Here is an 18,349-nt window from a genome sequence, read left to right on the forward strand (position 1 = left end):
AGACATTTTCTTTTTTAGCTCCTGCCATATTCAATGGATTTGTTATTTAAAATATGGAAAATCCTAATATGGCCTCGTGCCTAAATTGGGTTTTGTTGCAATTTTAACTTGCTATGGTGGATGTAAACACTATTGGGTGTGGAGCTTGATTATTTGCTGTATTCAAAGGTTTTCAGCCATATGTATACCCCATGAGGATTGTACACCCCTCCACATGGGGGGGAGGGGGTCTGACGGTAGCGGTTCCCTGGCGGGGGTTCGGGGGCAGCGCCCCCGAAGCTAAAAATAGATGTAAAATTTCCTTGTAAAATTCTAGTAATTTCTAGTCAATCTGGGCCATTCATTAGGTGGATGATATGATGGTAGAAGTTATGTTTAGTTTAGGGTTTTTTTCCCTAGAAGGAAACCCCTCACTATATATGAGGGAATTGTATTGTGTCTATGTAGATCTGTATTCTGAGTGAGGAAGAGAGAGGAGATTGAGAGCAAATAGGGTGTTACAGCAGATCTGCTATAGGTTGTATCTCTTCAATTTGTTGGATAATATAGAAAGAAGGACTGGCTGTTTCTCCATGGACGTAGCCCAAACTGGGTGAACCACGTATATCTGTGTCTCTCTTGTTTTATGCATTTTCTGTGTTTATATTTCTGTAATATTTTATGTGTTCCATTGCTCTGTAATATATAATTTTCTAACAAAAACACAGGCCAATTATCAGTCTTCCTTTTTATCTAGTTTGAATTTTTGGTGCAAATACATTTATAGAACTACTAGTGAATCACCTCAGATTTTAGAACTGAGACTTCATCATTAATGAATCTACAGCTTTGATTTGAAGTTCATGAATTTCAGCTCAGGGCTGCTAATTTTCTAGATTTTTCTTCCTACTTCAAAGAAAGAATGTAACTTATTGTTGACTCTATTTGTATTTGCAGTCTGAAGGCAGTGTAATTATCTCGGGTCTTTTTCCATGTAAAATAAAAAGGCACTTCATTGATTTGAAGGGTTCTGATAGTTGAGGTAGTAAAACTACAAGAAAAAATAAATTCGCAACTTTTGTGCTTACAAAATTTGCAACCTAGTGATGACCCTGAGAACAATGAACTCTATGTTGGTAAAGAAAACTATATCTAAATGCTTCATCAAAGAAAACTTTAGCGAGAAAAGGATTTGTAGTTATTCATTGTATTACAACCAAGCTATGATATTGTGAAGAAAATATAGCAAGGCAACAACTTTCACTATATTTATAGTTTGTAGAAGATTAAATATTGGTCATAAAATTGTTGCCACCAAAAGATTGTTCTTTAAAACAAAATTTAGGTTAAAAAGAGTCCAAAATGAGAGCTTTTGAATTTACCGAAAAAGTATCTGGGCTAGAGCACTAAGAAAAATACAGGAATGAGGGTACTCATATAGTAAATATCTAGGAATAATGAAACTATTGTTGTCGAAAATTTGTTGGTAATGGGAAGGCTAGGAATCAAATAAAATACCTTCCCTCGAGTGAAAGTGATTAAAATGCATTAAATATTAAGGTTGGGGATGTTTTGGAATAATGCAGTTAACAATGCAAATCCTAGAAGTGTTGTTCCTCTTTGAATCTCTGTGATAATGATGTTACTGATATTAAGCATAACTCCTTATTTTGAATATGGAGAATATGTTAAGAGGGTTGTCTTTGGGAGATGACGGGTTCAAGAATAGTGGAGTTATTGTCATTGATCCTCCCCTGCAGGAAATTCATGCCATTAGAATTTTCATTATCCGAGGGATTGAACCTCACTTATTCAAATTTCCAAAGCTAGTATTGTCATCCTTATTGTTTCCAAAGCTCTTCCATAGGTTGTAATGGTAATATCCATTTGTTGGTTTATGGGCACCTAGATCAACAACACTACAAGGGTTACCTAAAGCAGAAGGATATGGTACCCAAATATTTTGATGATAAGTAGCAATTGGTATATGATTTTTCAAGAATATTCATTCACATTGCTATTGCACTAGATCATTATCATGTGAAAATGCAATGCCACCTCATATTTTCAAAGCTTGTGGATAAGTGTGCTTCTGCAGTTCTGGCAAGTTTGTTGGTTTACATTCACTTATTGATTTTTATGTTACAAATACCATTGATTGACAAGTTCCTCAAGTTTAAATGACTCAAACCTTCTATGATGCATTTCTTGATTCATTGGTAGAGCCCTTAGAAAAGGCAATCACTCACAAACCAAACTAGGATGTTGTGAAGCAAGAAGTAGATCACAATGAAGATATGATTTGAAGTGCACTTTGTGGAATTTTTTCTCTCAATCGTATTAGGTAATACCTCTTATTCAAAATAATGCACATAGTATGCCCTTTTTATATATTGATACAAATTTTTAAATTATGTAATCTTCCCATTTTTATTCTTTCACCACCTGATAATTTATAATATTTTGGGGTCTGCACTGTTGTAGTAAGTTTCGTTGGGGAGATTAAGATATATAATAAGATTAATAATTTTGGAAATCAATAATTAAAAGAAGCAAATAGTTAGGGCCTTGAATGCAATGACCAAAGAGAGCTATTTGACTGAAAACTATTTATCATGCATTTACCTAATTCTCTTAGGATAGATTTTGCGATTTTTATTTTATAGTCTTATGATATTGCTTCTAATGAAAAATTGTTTGAAGTTTAGCAAATCCATGGAAAAGCCATTGTGCCATAAAATTTACTATTTGTGTACTTTAGAATTGTAGGTTTTAACCCCGTACAGAAATTACCTACATACAAATTCTAAAACACAGAAAATAAACAATGCAAGAGCATAACACATAAAACACATATACATAGAGATTTTCCCCTAGATCCCAAAATCGGGACTACCAGCTTGACTACCGAAACCAGGACTACCGAAAACCATCGTGTCCAATACCATGGACCGAAAACCATCGCGTCCAAAAAAACATGTGCGAAAATCATGCACAAAACCATAGGTGGGTCCGCCCAACCTAACATAGGGTCCAAAACCAAAATTTTCCAGGGCGCTACCCCGGACCCCATAAAATGGGGTTACAGGTGCCCCTCAAACCCCCTGTTAACTACATGGAAATAATAGAAGACAACCCAACATTCTCCCACTTGTTGTTTTCTTTCCACAGGGGGCCACAAGAGAGCTTAGTCATTTTTCCAGCCCTGAAATGCCCATTGTCTCTCTACACCAAGGGAACTTCTCAGAGCTCACAGATTTTGTCAATGCATCTGCAGTATTCTTCAAAGTGTCCACCTTTACCAGCAACACCTTTTTGTCTTCTATCATATCCCTCACAAAGTGATACTGAACATCAATGTGCTTTGTCTTTGAATGATATGTGGGGTTCTTTGCCAAGAAAATTGCACTTTGGCTGTCACAGTCTATCCTTATAGCTTCCTGTACTAACCCCATACTTGAACACAATCTCTGCAACGAAACTGCTTCCTTGCTTGCATGAGTGGTTTCCATGTATTCTGCCTCTGTAGTTGACAGTGCCACTACAAATTGTTTCTTACTCATCCAACTGACTGCACCTCCAAATAGGTTAAACGCATACCCACTTGTAGATCTTCTCTGATCCAGATCTCCAGCCCAGTCTACATCAACAAAGCCATGAATATCCAACACTTTTTCCAATCCTGGTCTTCCTTGGTAGCACAAACCATAATCACTAGTGCCACACAAATACCTGAAAACCCGCTTCACTGCTATCCAGTGCTCCTTCCCTGGTTTTGACATAAACCTACTCAATACTCCCACTGCATGTGCAATGTCTGGTCTAGTACAGACCATTGCATACATCAGGCTACCGACTGCACTTGCATATGGAACACGGGACATGTCCTCTTCCTCTTCTTGTGTCTTGGGACACTGTTCAGCAGATAACCTCACACCTACAGGAATAGGAACCTTCACCGGTTTACCATCCTATATATTAAACCTCTACAATATTGTCTTGACATACTTCCTCTGGTTTAACCAGAGCTTCCTCTTTGCCCGATCTCTTTTAATTTCCATGCCCAAAATATAGTTTGCAGCACCAAGATCTTTCATGTCGAATTTGGAGGACAATTGGGTATTCAAATCCTGGATAACTTCTTTGTCATTTCCAAACAACAACATATCATCCACATACAAGACAAAATAAATAACACGGTCACCAATTAATTTAAAATACACACAGTGATCTGCTTTGCTTCTGGTGAAGCCAAGTCCCCATATAAATGTATCAAATTTCTTATACCACATCCTTGGTGATTTTTTTAACCCATATAGAGACTTCTTTAATTTACATATCAGTTCTTTCTTATCCTTCACCACAAAGCCTTCAAGTTGCTTCATGTAGATCTCCTCTTCTGGATCCCCATGAAGAAATGTTGTCTTCACATCCATCTGTTCTACCTCAAAATCAAAAGCAGCAGCAACAGATAAAAGTAATCTAATAGAATTTACCTTGGCAACATGAGAAAAAATATCACCAAAATCAATTCCCGACACCTGGGAATAACCTTTTGCTACCAATCGAGCTTTGTATTTCTCCACTTTTGCTTCTGCATTTGTCTTTTTTTTTAACACCCATTTTCTACCAATGGGTTTCCTTCCAGTTGGCAACTCCACCAGATCCCAAGCCTCATTTTTGTGAAAAGATGACATTTCATCAACCATGGCCTCTTTCCAGAGTTTTCTATCCTATGAATCCACTAATTCCTTCATAGTTCTGGGATTATCATCAATAATAGGAAAAACAAAATTTGAACAGAAAGCAGATGGACTACACCTTTCTGGCTTCCTTCTTTCTCGAACTGATCTTCTCACAGTCGGAGTTTGTGGCTCTTCATCTTCTAATTCCTCCTTTGTTGTAGAGTCTGATTCTTTCTCCTTTAGCTCAAACTCTATCTTCTCAAGTTCCTTTGGTTGGACTTCATGTTTAATAACATATTTCACCTCTCTGAACACCACATCTCGGCTGTACATAACCTTCTTTGTTACTAGGTTCCAAAGCTTATAACCCTTTAAACCATCCTTATACCCAATAAAGATGCACTTTTCATATTTACTATCCAACTTTTTTCTTTTATCCTTTGGAACATGTACATATGCATCACATCCAAATACCCTCAGATGTGAAAGAGAGGGTTTCTTACCAGTCCATACCTCTTGTGGAGTCTAATCCTCCAACGCTGATGAAGGTGACCTGTTGACCAGGTAACATGGAGTATCCACTGCCTCTGCCCAGAATTCTTGTCCTAACCCAGCACCACTGAGCATGCTTCTTGCCCTTTCCATCAATGTCTTGTTCATTCTTTCTGCAACTCCATTTAATCCTGAGGTGTATATGGAGTAGTATTTTACCATGCTATACCACACTTCTTGCAGAATTCTTCAAATTCCTTACTGCAAAACTCTCCACCATTATCTATCCTCAGCACCTTTATCTTCTTCTCTGTCTAGTTTTCCACTAGAGCCTTAAATTCTTTAAACCTATCAAAGACTTCAGATTTATTTTTAAGGAAATATATCCATGTATTCCTTGAGAAGTCATCTATAAATGATACATAGTACATAGACTTACCCGGTGATGGAACCTTCACAGGTCCAAACACATCACTATGCACAAGCTCTAATATATGTTTTTCCCTCTTACCACCAAAGGGGAAACTCACTCGATTCTACTTCTCGTATACACAATTTTCACAAAAGTCGAAATCCAGAGACCTATTACTCATACCTTCTACCATACCTTTACCATTAAGTATTCGAAGACCCTTCTCTCCAATATGTCCAAGCCTTTGATGCCACAACATGGTCTTTTCTCTAGAGACCACAAGATTTTCTACTCCACTTTCAGGAACCACGGAACTATTGCACCCATCAACAACAGTGCTACCTTGAAGCTTGTATAGAGTTCCAATCTGAACTCCCCGCATCAATACCAGTGCTCCCCGAACCATCTTGTAGGTATCCTTATCGAACACTATTTTTACACCTACATCATCTAGCTTGCTAACAGAAATCAAATTTATGGCCAATGCAAGAATATGCAGAACACCCGGAAGTATTCTAACCCTTTCACCTTGCAGCTTCGACTTTACTTTTCCACGACCAATGATTCTAGCCTTCTTGTCATCCCCCAAGAAGACATCACCACCATCATATTTCTCATACTCATAGAACCACTCTCTATGAGGAGTGAAGTGAAAGGATGCACCTGATTCAATCAACCATGCCTCATGATCTACATGTGTACTTGAAGAAGCCAAGTACACATTCCCACCTTCATTTGAGGTGGTTTTTGCCTCTACAGAAGGAGCCTCATCAGATCCCTTTCCTTTGTCAGGAGCTTTAGATTTACAGTCCTTTTTGAAGTGGCCTTCCTTTCCGCATTTCCAGCACACCACCTTTACAGGTTTTCCTGGAGATTTAGATCTCCCTCTAGATTTAGATCTCCCACACGATGACTTATTTTTGTTTCTGTTTTGGGACCGTCCTCGTACAGACAAGGCATCACCATTCTAGCTCTCCATATTTTTCCGTCTCATCTCCTCCGTTAGCAAAGATGAGACTATTTCATCAAACTGCAAAGCAGTTGCATTGCTACCTATTGCAATAACCAGACTATCCCACAAATCTGGTAGAGAACACAACAAACTGATGCACTTATCTTCATCTGAAATTTTAATATCAATAGATGCTAACTAACTTACCACAGTATTAAATGCATTCAAATGCTCTGTCACTGAGTCTCCATCTTTCATCCTCAGGTTATACAGCTTTTTCCCGGGAACAGTTTATTCACCAGAGACTTATATTGGTACAAAGTCCCTAACTTGTCCCACAAAGTCTTCGTCATAGCTTCCCTTGATACATTTAGCAATACTAAATCTGAGACCCACAATAGTATTGTGCTATTTGCCTTCCGATCCAACTTCTTCCATTCTCCCGTTGGTTTAGTACTTGGATCTACCACAATCCACTGATCTTTATCCACCAACAGATCCTCCATCTTGAGTTTCCACAACTCAAAACTCTAACCATTAAATTTCTTGATCTCTATCTTTCCACTGCTTTCCATCTTCTTTCACCACCAGAATCGATCTCGCAGATCTCCCACTGAAGAGGGTCTACCACAGGCTCAAGTGAAACCCCTAAGCAACAAAGGCATCCTCTTAAAGCCAAAACTGCTCTGATACCAAATGTAGGTTTTAACCTCGTACAGAAATTACCTGCATATGAATTCTAAAACATAGAAAATAAACAATGCGAGAGCATAACACATAAAACACATATACACAGAGATTTTCCTCTGGATCCCAAAACCGGGACTACCAGCTTGATTTTTCATTATGTTCCTTTCAATGTTATAATACATATTTATGCATGCTGAAGCATCCAATACCATGGACCGAAAACCAACGTGTCCAATACCATGGACCAAAAACCATTGTGTCCAGAAAAACGTGTTGGAAAATTATGCACAAAACGATAGGTGGGTCTGCCCAACCTAACATAGGGTCCAAAACCAAAATTTTCCAGGGCGCTGCCCTGGACCCCATAAAGTGGGGTTACAGGTGCCCCTCAAACCCCCTGTTAACTACGTGGAAATAATATAACACAACCTAACAGGAATCTTATCCAAATATTAGCTTCTCTGCTTTTTACTCAAAGTCACTATCCTCACAAGAGATACTTCTATAATAATATTTTATGTCCAATCTAATGGAAGGTTGCCCATTCCCTTTTGGGCTTCTCAATGAAATATCAGGAACGTGTTTCACAATCATTATGAATGTTTGTTGAGATTTCTATATTTCCATCAACTTTATCTTCAAGATCCATAATCGGGAAATTGATGCAAATGATAACCATTACTTCCATTATTTAATGGGCTTAACAATGTAAACTTTGAAACGGGAACTATAAACTCAAAACGGGAACTCTGGCCAAAAAACCCCAAAAAAACAACAAAAACAGTGCTAAAAACGAAAAGTGTGTATACTGGAACGATGTTTTTTTTTTTTAGGTGTCAATTTTGAACGTGTTTTAAAAATGGCAGTGACTACGAAATTTACTAAGAAATTTTCGTGCAAAATATAGCTTCAAAATGAAAGTGATGATACTGGAATAATGATTTTTTTTTAGGGTCAATTTTCAAACTTTTTAAAAAATGCTAATAAAACCAATTTTTTATGTCTCAAACAAAGTTAATTTTTAAGGAAAAAACAGATTAATGTTTCTGGTAGAATATCATTTTTCTTTCCTAAGTATAAATTTAACATGTTTTCAACCACAACATGCTAGATACAAAAGAAATTGAAATTTTTTCAACTATAAAATTAAAAAACCATGACATTATGAACAAATTATATCACTGAATGAATTCAAAAGTCTTTATTTGTATACTGAATAAAATAGACATTATATCTCTAATTTGATATTGCATTGTAGATATTTAAACAATAAAATTTATCATACTTAAGACATAATCCAACAACATAAAAATGCTTCATAACTTCTCATTTAACAACATATGGAAAACATTAATTTTATTTGAAGATACAATGCATACATCAGTTATATAAACTGTCTTAAACAATTATTCAAAATCACTCATATTTTCTTGCACACCATCAGAATTCACATCTTCAGATGAGTGACTGGATGCTGACGAAGATGTTCCATATTCTTCTCTTTCATCAACTAGTGCCCCATCTGAGTCCACATGCATGCCCAACATTCCAGGTTTCAAAAGTCTTCTAGATCTATGACTGGTTTCAGCAGACTCCCATGTCAACACTGTTCCTTCTGGTAACAACCTTTTCAGAATCTCTGTCGTCTTGAAGCGAAGAGTTCCTCTCTTTGTTAAATTGAAGTCATAAACAAGTATGTCAACATCCTCCAATTGTAATATGTCTGTGCGGCGGCGATTTATATTTGTACCCTTTCTTTTTCTTTTTCCACCATTTTTTTTGTCAACTACCATCTCTGGCTTATACACACCATTGAATGGGTGTGTATTTGTGGCATACCAATGTACTTCAACACCTGTAACATCCTCATTTTCTGTAAAGACCTTTATAAATTTAGCAACCCAAAATGGATAGCCATTGGGATCTCCATCTGCTAGCACTGCAATCATGCAACCCTCCTTAATATCATGTACTGAACCCCTATAAAGGTCTTCCATGGCTTCACGTTGTGCACGAGATCTTCTGGAACCAATATACATCTCTCTTTCCATTGCCTGTGAAGAATTAATAATACCTTGAGTTTGTTGCTGTTCAACAATGTTTACTTCCTCTTGTTCATTCGACACATTTTGTGGCCAAATAAATGGATTTTTCAAAGGTATATCTTCATTGGTTGTTGTTGAAATGATATCACTTTGATTATTGAAAATGACTCCCACCAAACTGAATCAGCAATGTCAAAGTACTCATATGTATATCTAATACATTTTTTAATTTCTTCTAGGAAATCAGAATAATTTATATGTCTATTATGTCTGCATGCATTCTGAACTTCACCAACTGATTGTAATAACAATATTTTTGATGCAAATATTGGATGATCTGGAATGAACTTCAAAAATTTCAAACCTGATGACGGTGCCCATTCTGTAGTAGTTGAAAACTTCTTGCCCCATATTAGTGTTTTCCCATCAATTTTTTTTATACGAAATTGATGTTGGAAGCTAATATCATTAAGTTGTTCAATGCATTTCCCCTCACCATATGATCCTAGAATAAACCTTCGCATGTCAACAGTTTCTTCCAAAACTTCAAAAGCAGGCTCTGGCATGTATGATTTCTTAATACATTTAATTAGTGATGGCAAGCTCCCAACTTCCTTCCTCCTCAATGTGACTGAAAAAACGACAGAACATCTGATCAATATGGTCATGAGTGTTCCCAACAAGAAGGAAACCAACCTTTACCTTTTGAAAAATTCTCAATTCAACAAGCATGTTCAGATACCCAAAAACAACCTGATTTTTGTTTTCACGGCAAGTGTTGTCCAATTGTAGATACAAAACTTCAGGAAGATTACCAGACCAATGAGAAATCACATCATGAATTATGGTTATGGTCATATTTGCATCATTATGAATATTTGGAGCTATGAAGTACACCCTTGGCAACATTTTCCCATTGAAGACCATACAACCGACCAAGTGAAACTGAATAAAATTTTCCTCTTGTAAATTTTTGGTTGTGCGAACAAAATGTGGTAAAAGTGTTTTCTTCTGGTCCATACCATCAATTATCAAACCCAAATATTTATTTGGATTATCATAACACTTCTTTCGATGCTTGTACAACTTCTTCCTTTCATTTGTTTGTTGTTCGCGATGCTCCTGAAGTTCTTTGACAATTAAATCACACAACATAAAAGAAATTCATTAAGAAATATGTTTTCATAGTTGATGACTATACAATTTTAAAAGTAAAAGTTATGAACGCTTACCTATTTCTGAGCCTTCACATTTGTCCCTTTTTGATTTAAGAGAAGAACATGTACTGCAAATCCCCATCCTTGTCTTCTTAGGAAACATTATTGAATTCTTTCTTCCATATCTTCACAAAATATTGATATGTAATAAATTGGCCCTATCCCTCAACACTTTCTGCATATTCTTTGTATAAGTTGTAGATTTCTCGTCTTGAAAAATTATCTAGAATATGTATTGTCTCTCAATTTGGCATACACTCTCCATGCTTTGAAAAGAAATCTTTCATCCATGACATTGCAGTATTTGAAAATGGCCCAAACTGTCTTTTATAACGTACTTCTGAATAAAATGTGGGATCCTTTTCCAAATTTTCTTGAATTCTTGAGAGACGAAAATTCCCAATTGAATGAAACATTTTGAAAGCTTTTCTACACAATAATAAATTCCTAATATGATAATCATAACCTGAAAATGTAGATTGCATGCAGCCAACTAAATATGAGTTTTGCATGCTTTTATTCATTGACAAATATCTCTTCCTGCTTTCTAATGCAAATGTGAAATCCATATGTTTCAAGCAATTTTTTTGGCAACATTCACTTGAAATGAGAGCGCTGATAGAACTTCTTCTCGTCAGATATTCTGCTCTACCCCTTGTATAACTAGAATAGCTTGCATTGATACGAAAAGGTTTGCTCCTACTCCTCGATACAATATTTCTTGGCAACATCTCCATCATTGGATCATCATTTTTATAAGGATTTTCATCATCATTAAGAGGAATGTTATCCACACTATGATCAGCTCTGATTTTCAAATTTTGACTAAGAGAATACCCTTCATCGTCCCCTTCTTCAGTGCTACTGTCATAGTCCTTAGAATTCGGACTAAATGGAAAATCTGACTCGATGTTTAATGGATATTCTTCCTCATGTACATTGTCAATGCTTCTCTCATAGTCCATAGAATTAGGACTACGTTGAAAATGTGGTTGTTTACTTATTGAAGATGCTACATCCTGTCCTTTGTCACTGCTACCTTTATACTGATTATAATTAGGACTAACTACATCATCCTGTTCTTCATCACTGCTGCTCTCATAGTCCTTAGAATCAGGACTAAGAGGACATTGTGATACTCCAATCTTTTGAAAATCATCATCCCGCACTTCATCACTGTTGCTCTCATAGTCCTTAGAATCAGGACTAAGAGGACATTGTGATACTCCAATCTTTCGAAAATCATCATCCCGCGCTTCATCAACGCTGCTCTCATAGTCCTTAGAATTAGGACTAACTGGACACTGTGACACTCCATACTTTTGAAATTCATCATCATGCTCTTTATCATTGTTGCTCTCATAGTCCTTAGAATTAGGACTAAGTGGACACTTTGACACTCCATTCTTTTGAAATTCATTATCACACTCATCATCACTGCTGCTCTCATAGTCCTTAGAATTAGGACTAAGTGGACACTTTGACACTCCATTCTTTTGAAATTCATTATCACACTCTTCATCACTGCTGCTCTCATAGTCCTTAGAATTAGGACTAAGTGGACACTTTGACACTCCATTTTTTTGAAATTCATTATCACACTTTTCATCACTACTGCTCTCATAGTCCTTAGAATTAGGACTAAGTGGACACCATGACACTCCATTATTTTGAAATTCGCCATCATGCACGTCAAAACTGCTGCTCTCATAGTCCTCAGAATTAGGACTAAGTGGACACCGTGACACTCCATTCTTTTGAACTTCACCATCACACTCTTCAAAACTGCTACTCTCATAGTCCTCAGAATTAGGACTAAGTGGACATCGTGACACTCCATTCTTTTGAACTTCACCATCATGCTCTTCATCACCGCTGCTTTCATAGTCCTTAGAATTAGGACTAAGTGGAATCTGTGACTCTTTATTAATTTGAAATTATCCATCCCCTCTTTCATCAGTGCTGCTCTCATAGTCTTTAGAATCGAGACTAAGTGGAAGAATTGACTTTCCATTCATAGTGGAAGAATTCCCGCTATATTCATCAATATGAATAGAGTTGTTACGCGATGAAGATGTTGATGGTGTATAAATCGGAACTTCACCATCAGAACAATCCATCCCTTTCAAATAGAAGATGTTGAATGATACAAATGGAGTCTCCTAAGAATATTATATAGCTTAAAGAATGAAATATTCCCTCCAAAATTATTCCCTCCAAAAATTTTCGCGAAAATATTTCCCTCCAAAAATTTTCGCGAAAATATTTCCCTCCAAAAATTTGTTAGATTTGTTTACCTTTATTATTTTATTCTACAATTGATTGAAAAACATAAACTAAATTTTTTTATGAAATCAATCACTGAAATTCAAATTGTAAACTACAACTTGTATATTAATTATTCTAATAGTTAAAGTATATAATATTTACTAAACAACTAATTTTTTTTTTTTTTTTTTATAATATATTCTAAAACAAATTAATCCCACATTCAATCCATTGTAAAATAACTCTACAATATTCGCTCTATAATAATTTAAAACAAATTATCCCACATTAATCGTACAGAAAAACATCTTCGTAATTTCACTTATATATTAAATTTCGTTATCACTATTACTCACCTCACATCCAGGTTTTCTGAAGTTCGTTGAAAGACTTGTGAATTTTTGGAGCAGCTATATTGCTATCAACAACATCAACGAAGAATTATCGCAATTGAAAGGTAAGTTCAATTTTTTTCAAAATTTTCATATTAAATTAATTTAACGAAGAAGATTTTTTTTTTAAATTAATAATTTTTCCAAGCCAAAATAACAATTATGTCAATCGTGAGCATGGTGGGCCCAATCAAACTCAATCACCCAATAACCGTGGGTAGGCCGTCGTCGTGCCCCCTTCCCCCAACCCATTATCGATCTTTCCCATTCACCCATGCTCTCTTCCCCCTTCTATCCAACCCATGCACCCCCTCAACCTCTAACCCAGACCCCCACTACACCCCACACATGTGGTCCCGCCTACCCAACTACCCTACCCATGCGCCCCCCTCTAACTCCCATTCTGCTCCCCACCCAACTCCCCTACCCATGCGCCAGCCCTTGCCACCCCCAACTCAACCACCCATGCACCCCCTTCCCTGACTCATCCTTCCCTACCCCACAACTCTCCTCACCATAAGCCCACCCCCTAACTCCCATTCCCCTCCAATCTCAACTCCTCCCCCCCTTCCTTAATGCCGGCTCCATGGGCCCCACCCCCTAACTCCTTCCCCCTCTGTTTCCTTCCCCATGCCCCCTCTCCCTCCACGCCCTTCCCTTGCCACCCGCACCCCCACACCCTAACTACGACCCCCCCTGGCCGCCGCACCCCACGCTATCCCCCATCCCCCCCCTTTCCGACTACCCCCCCTATACCCCCCTCTCGCTCCCTGCACCCCATCCCCCATACTCCCCCCCCCCCCCCCCCCCCCCTAACCCCACCCCCCCATCCCCCCCCTACCTGGCCCCCCCACCCCTGCCCCCATCCCCCCACCCACTCCCCCCACAACCCCCGCGCCCCATTCCCCCTACCCCCCCCCATCCCCCCCCCCACCCCCCTACCGTCCCCCCCTACCCCCCTACCCCCACACCCCCGCGCCCCATTCCCTCTACCCCCCCCCCCCCTACCCCCCACCCCCCCCACCCCCTTCCCCACCCCGCACCCCCTCCAGCCCCCCTCCCCACCCCACCCTTCCCCGCCCCCTCCCCCGGCCCCCTCCGCCCACCCCTCCCTTCCCTAGCCCCCTCCCCCGGCCCCTCCCTCCCCCGGCCCCTTCCCCTCCACCCATCCCACCCTTCCGCCGCCCCCTCCCCCGGCCCCCTCCGCCCACCCCTCCCTCCCCCTCTACCCACACCTCCCTTCCCCCGCCCCCTCCGCCCACCCCTCCCTCCCCCCGGCCCCCTCCCCCAGCCTCCTCCGCCCGCACCGGGCCACCCTCCCCCGCCTCGGGAGACTAAGTGGAAGAATTGACTTTCCATTCATAGTGGAAGAATTCCCGCTATATTCATCAATATGAATAGAGTTGTTACGCGATGAAGATGTTGATGGTGTATAAATCGGAACTTCACCATCAGAACAATCCATCCCTTTCAAATAGAAGATGTTGAATGATACAAATGGAGTCTCCTAAGAATATTATATAGCTTAAAGAATGAAATATTCCCTCCAAAATTATTCCCTCCAAAAATTTTCGCGAAAATATTTCCCTCCAAAAATTTTCGCGAAAATATTTCCCTCCAAAAATTTGTTAGATTTGTTTACCTTTATTATTTTATTCTACAATTGATTGAAAAACATAAACTAAATTTTTTTATGAAATCAATCACTGAAATTCAAATTGTAAACTACAACTTGTATATTAATTATTCTAATAGTTAAAGTATATAATATTTACTAAACAACTAATTTTTTTTTTTTAATTTTTATAATATATTCTAAAACAAATTAATCCCACATTCAATCCATTGTAAAATAACTCTACAATATTCGCTCTATAATAATTTAAAACAAATTATCCCACATTAATCGTACAGAAAAACATCTTCGTAATTTCACTTATATATTAAATTTCGTTATCACTATTACTCACCTCACATCCAGGTTTTCTGAAGTTCGTTGAAAGACTTGTGAATTTTTGGAGCAGCTATATTGCTATCAACAACATCAACGAAGAATTATCGCAATTGAAAGGTAAGTTCAATTTTTTTCAAAATTTTCATATTAAATTAATTTAACGAAGAAGATTTTTTTTTTAAATTAATAATTTTTCCAAGCCAAAATAACAATTATGTCAATCGTGAGCATGGTGGGCCCAATCAAACTCAATCACCCAATAACCGTGGGTAGGCCGTCGTCGTGCCCCCTTCCCCCAACCCATTATCGATCTTTCCCATTCACCCATGCTCTCTTCCCCCTTCTATCCAACCCATGCACCCCCTCAACCTCTAACCCAGACCCCCACTACACCCCACACATGTGGTCCCGCCTACCCAACTACCCTACCCATGCGCCCCCCTCTAACTCCCATTCCACTCCCCACCCAACTCCCCTACCCATGCGCCAGCCCTTGCCACCCCCAGCTCACCCACCCATGCACCCCCTTCCCTGACTCATCCTTCCCTACCCCACAACTCTCCTCCCCATAAGCCCACCCCCTAACTCCCATTCCCCTCCAATCTCAACTCCTCCCCCCCTTCCTTAACGCCGGCTCCATGGGCCCCACCCCCTAACTCCTTCCCCCTCTGTTTCCTTCCCCATGCCCCCTCTCCCTCCACGCCCTTCCCTCGCCACCCGCACCCCCACACCCTAACTACGACCCCCCCTGGCCGCCGCACCCCACGCTATCCCCCATCCCCCCCCTTTCCGACTACCCCCTATACCCCCCTCTCGCTCCCTGCACCCCATCCCCCATACTCCCCTCCCACGGCCGCCCCCCTGACCCCACCCCCCCATCCCCCCCCTACCTGCCCCCCCCCCCCTGCCCCCATCCCCCCACCTACTCCCCCCACAACCCCCGCGCCCCATTCCCCCTACCCCCCCCATCCCCCCCCCCTACCCCCCTACCGTCCCCCCCTACCCCCCTACCCCCACACCCCCCGCGCCCCATTCCCTCTACCCCCCCCCCATCCCCCCTACCCCGCCCACCCCCTCCCCACCGCGCCCACCCTTCCCCACCCCGCACCCCCTCCAGCCACCCCTCCCCACCCCACCCTTCCCCGCCCCCTCCCCCGGCCCCCTCCGCCCACCCCTCCCTTGCCCAGCCCCCTCCCCCGGCCCCCTCCACCCACCCCTCCCTCCCCCGGCCCCTTCCCCCTCCGCCCATCCCACCCTTCCCCGCCCCCTCCGCCCACCCCACCCTTCCCCCGCCCCCTCCCCCGGCCCCCTCCGCCCACCCCTCCCTCCCCCTCTACCCACACCTCCCTTCCCCCGCCCCCTCCGCCCACCCCTCCCTCCCCCCGGCCCCCTCCCCAGCCTCCTCCGCCCGCACCGGGCCACCCTCGCGATGCCCCGCCCCGCCTGTCGGGCGGGGCGGGGCACCGCGGGGGTGGCTCTGCGCACCCAAAGCCACCCCCGCGGCGCCCCGCCGCCGGTCAGGCTGGGCGGGGCACTGCGGGGGTGGCACTGCGCGCGGCAGCGCCACCCCCGCGGTGCCCCGCCCCGCCCGACCGGCGGCGGGTCGATTCCCGGAATCGATCTGCCGCCGGTCGAGCGGGGCGGGGCGCCGCAAGGGTGGCCCGTTGAGGGCGGAGGAGGCCAGAGGAGGGGGCCGGGGGGAGGGAGGGGTGGGCGGAGGGGGTCGGGGAGGGGGCAGGGGAAGGGAGGGGTGGGCAGAGGGGGAGGGGGCCGGCGGAGGGAGGGGTGGGCGGAGGGGGCCAGGGGAGGGGGCGGGGGAAGGGAGGGGTAGGCGGAGGGGGAGGGGGCCGGGGAGGGAGGGGTGGGCGGAGGGGGCCGGGGAAGGGAGGGGTGGGCGGAGGGGGAGGGGGCCGGGGGAGGGGGCGGCGGGAGGGAGGGGTGGGCGGAGGGGGCCGAGGGAGGGGGAGGGAGTGGGCGGGGGAAGGGTGGGGTGGGGAGGCGTGGGCGGGGGGCGCGCGGGGTGGGGAGGGATGGGTGCGGTGGGGAGGGGCGGCCGCGGGGAGGGGGTGGGGGGTGTAGGGGCTTAGGGGGATGGGGGTTTGGGGGGATGGGGGTAGGGGGTTAGGGGGGCGGGGGTTTGGTGGGCGGGGGGTTTGGGGGGATGGGGGTCGGGGGGTTTGGGGGTGTGGGGGGAGGGGGTTAGGGGGTATGGGGGGCGGGGGGTTGTGGGGGGTTAGGGGGGATGGGGCGCGGGGGTGTGGGGGTACGGTAGGGGGTAGGGTGAGGGAAGGGGAGGGGGGGCTGCGGGGGGGTGGGGGGGGGGGCCGCGAGCGGGTGGGGAAGGGAGGGAAGTGGTGGGCGGCCGAGGGGGTGGTGGGGTAGGGGGAGGGACCGGAGGGAGGCGCCGCGGGGGGTGGAAGGGGTGGCAAGGGGGGCGGCCGGGGGGGTGGGTAAGGGGGCTGAAAGGGCGCGGGCGGAGGCCAGGGTGGGGGGGGGGGCGGCCGCGGGGGTGGTGGGGGAAGGGAGGAGGAGGTCGGCAGAGGTGGGGGGAGGGGAGGGGAGGGGGAGCGGAAGCCGCGGGAGGGGTGGGGGCAGGGGAGGGAAGGGCGCGGGCGGTGGAGGCCGGTGGAGGGGCGAGGGGAGGGAGAAGGGGTCAGGGCGGCCGAGGGGCCGCGCGGGTGGAGGGGGAAGGGAGAAGGAGGCCGGCGAAGGGGGCAGGGGAGGAGGGGAGAGGGGCGGCCGGGGAGGAGGGGGAGGTATAGAGGGTGGGGTGAGGGGAGCGGGTGTGGGGGTGCGGGGAGTGTGGGGAGGGAAAAGGGAGGAGAGGTGGGCGAGTTGGATTGGAGGGCCGAGAGGTGAGGGGGTTGGGGGTGAGGGTGATGGTAGAGGTGTGGGCGTGGGTAGGGGGTTTTGGGGAGGTGGAGAGTTGGGGCACATGGGTAAGGGGGTTGAGGGGAGGGGGCATGTGTAAGGGGCTTGGGGGGTCAGTTGGGTAGAGGGGGGCATATGTATGGGAGTTATGGGGGGTAGAGGGGAGGGCATGGGTAGGGGATAGGTTGGTTGGGTAGGGGGTAGTGGGGGGCGCGTGGGTAGGGGCTCGCCCATACTTGCCTAAATGTCCACTTAGCCTCATCATCCCTCACCTGACCTCCCGCTCGCCCATCGACCCGCCTGCCCGTTAGAGGTGGTTGGGCAATTCTCATTATACAAATAAAAAATTTATGGTATATTTTTGTTTTTAATTTAAGTTAATATGTTTTTTT

This window comes from Pinus tabuliformis, chromosome X, assembly GCF_031772625.1.
Source record: "Pinus tabuliformis cultivar Carrire ecotype Pingquan chromosome X, CPIR1, whole genome shotgun sequence".
In the NCBI taxonomy this organism is placed as follows: domain Eukaryota; kingdom Viridiplantae; phylum Streptophyta; class Pinopsida; order Pinales; family Pinaceae; genus Pinus; species Pinus tabuliformis.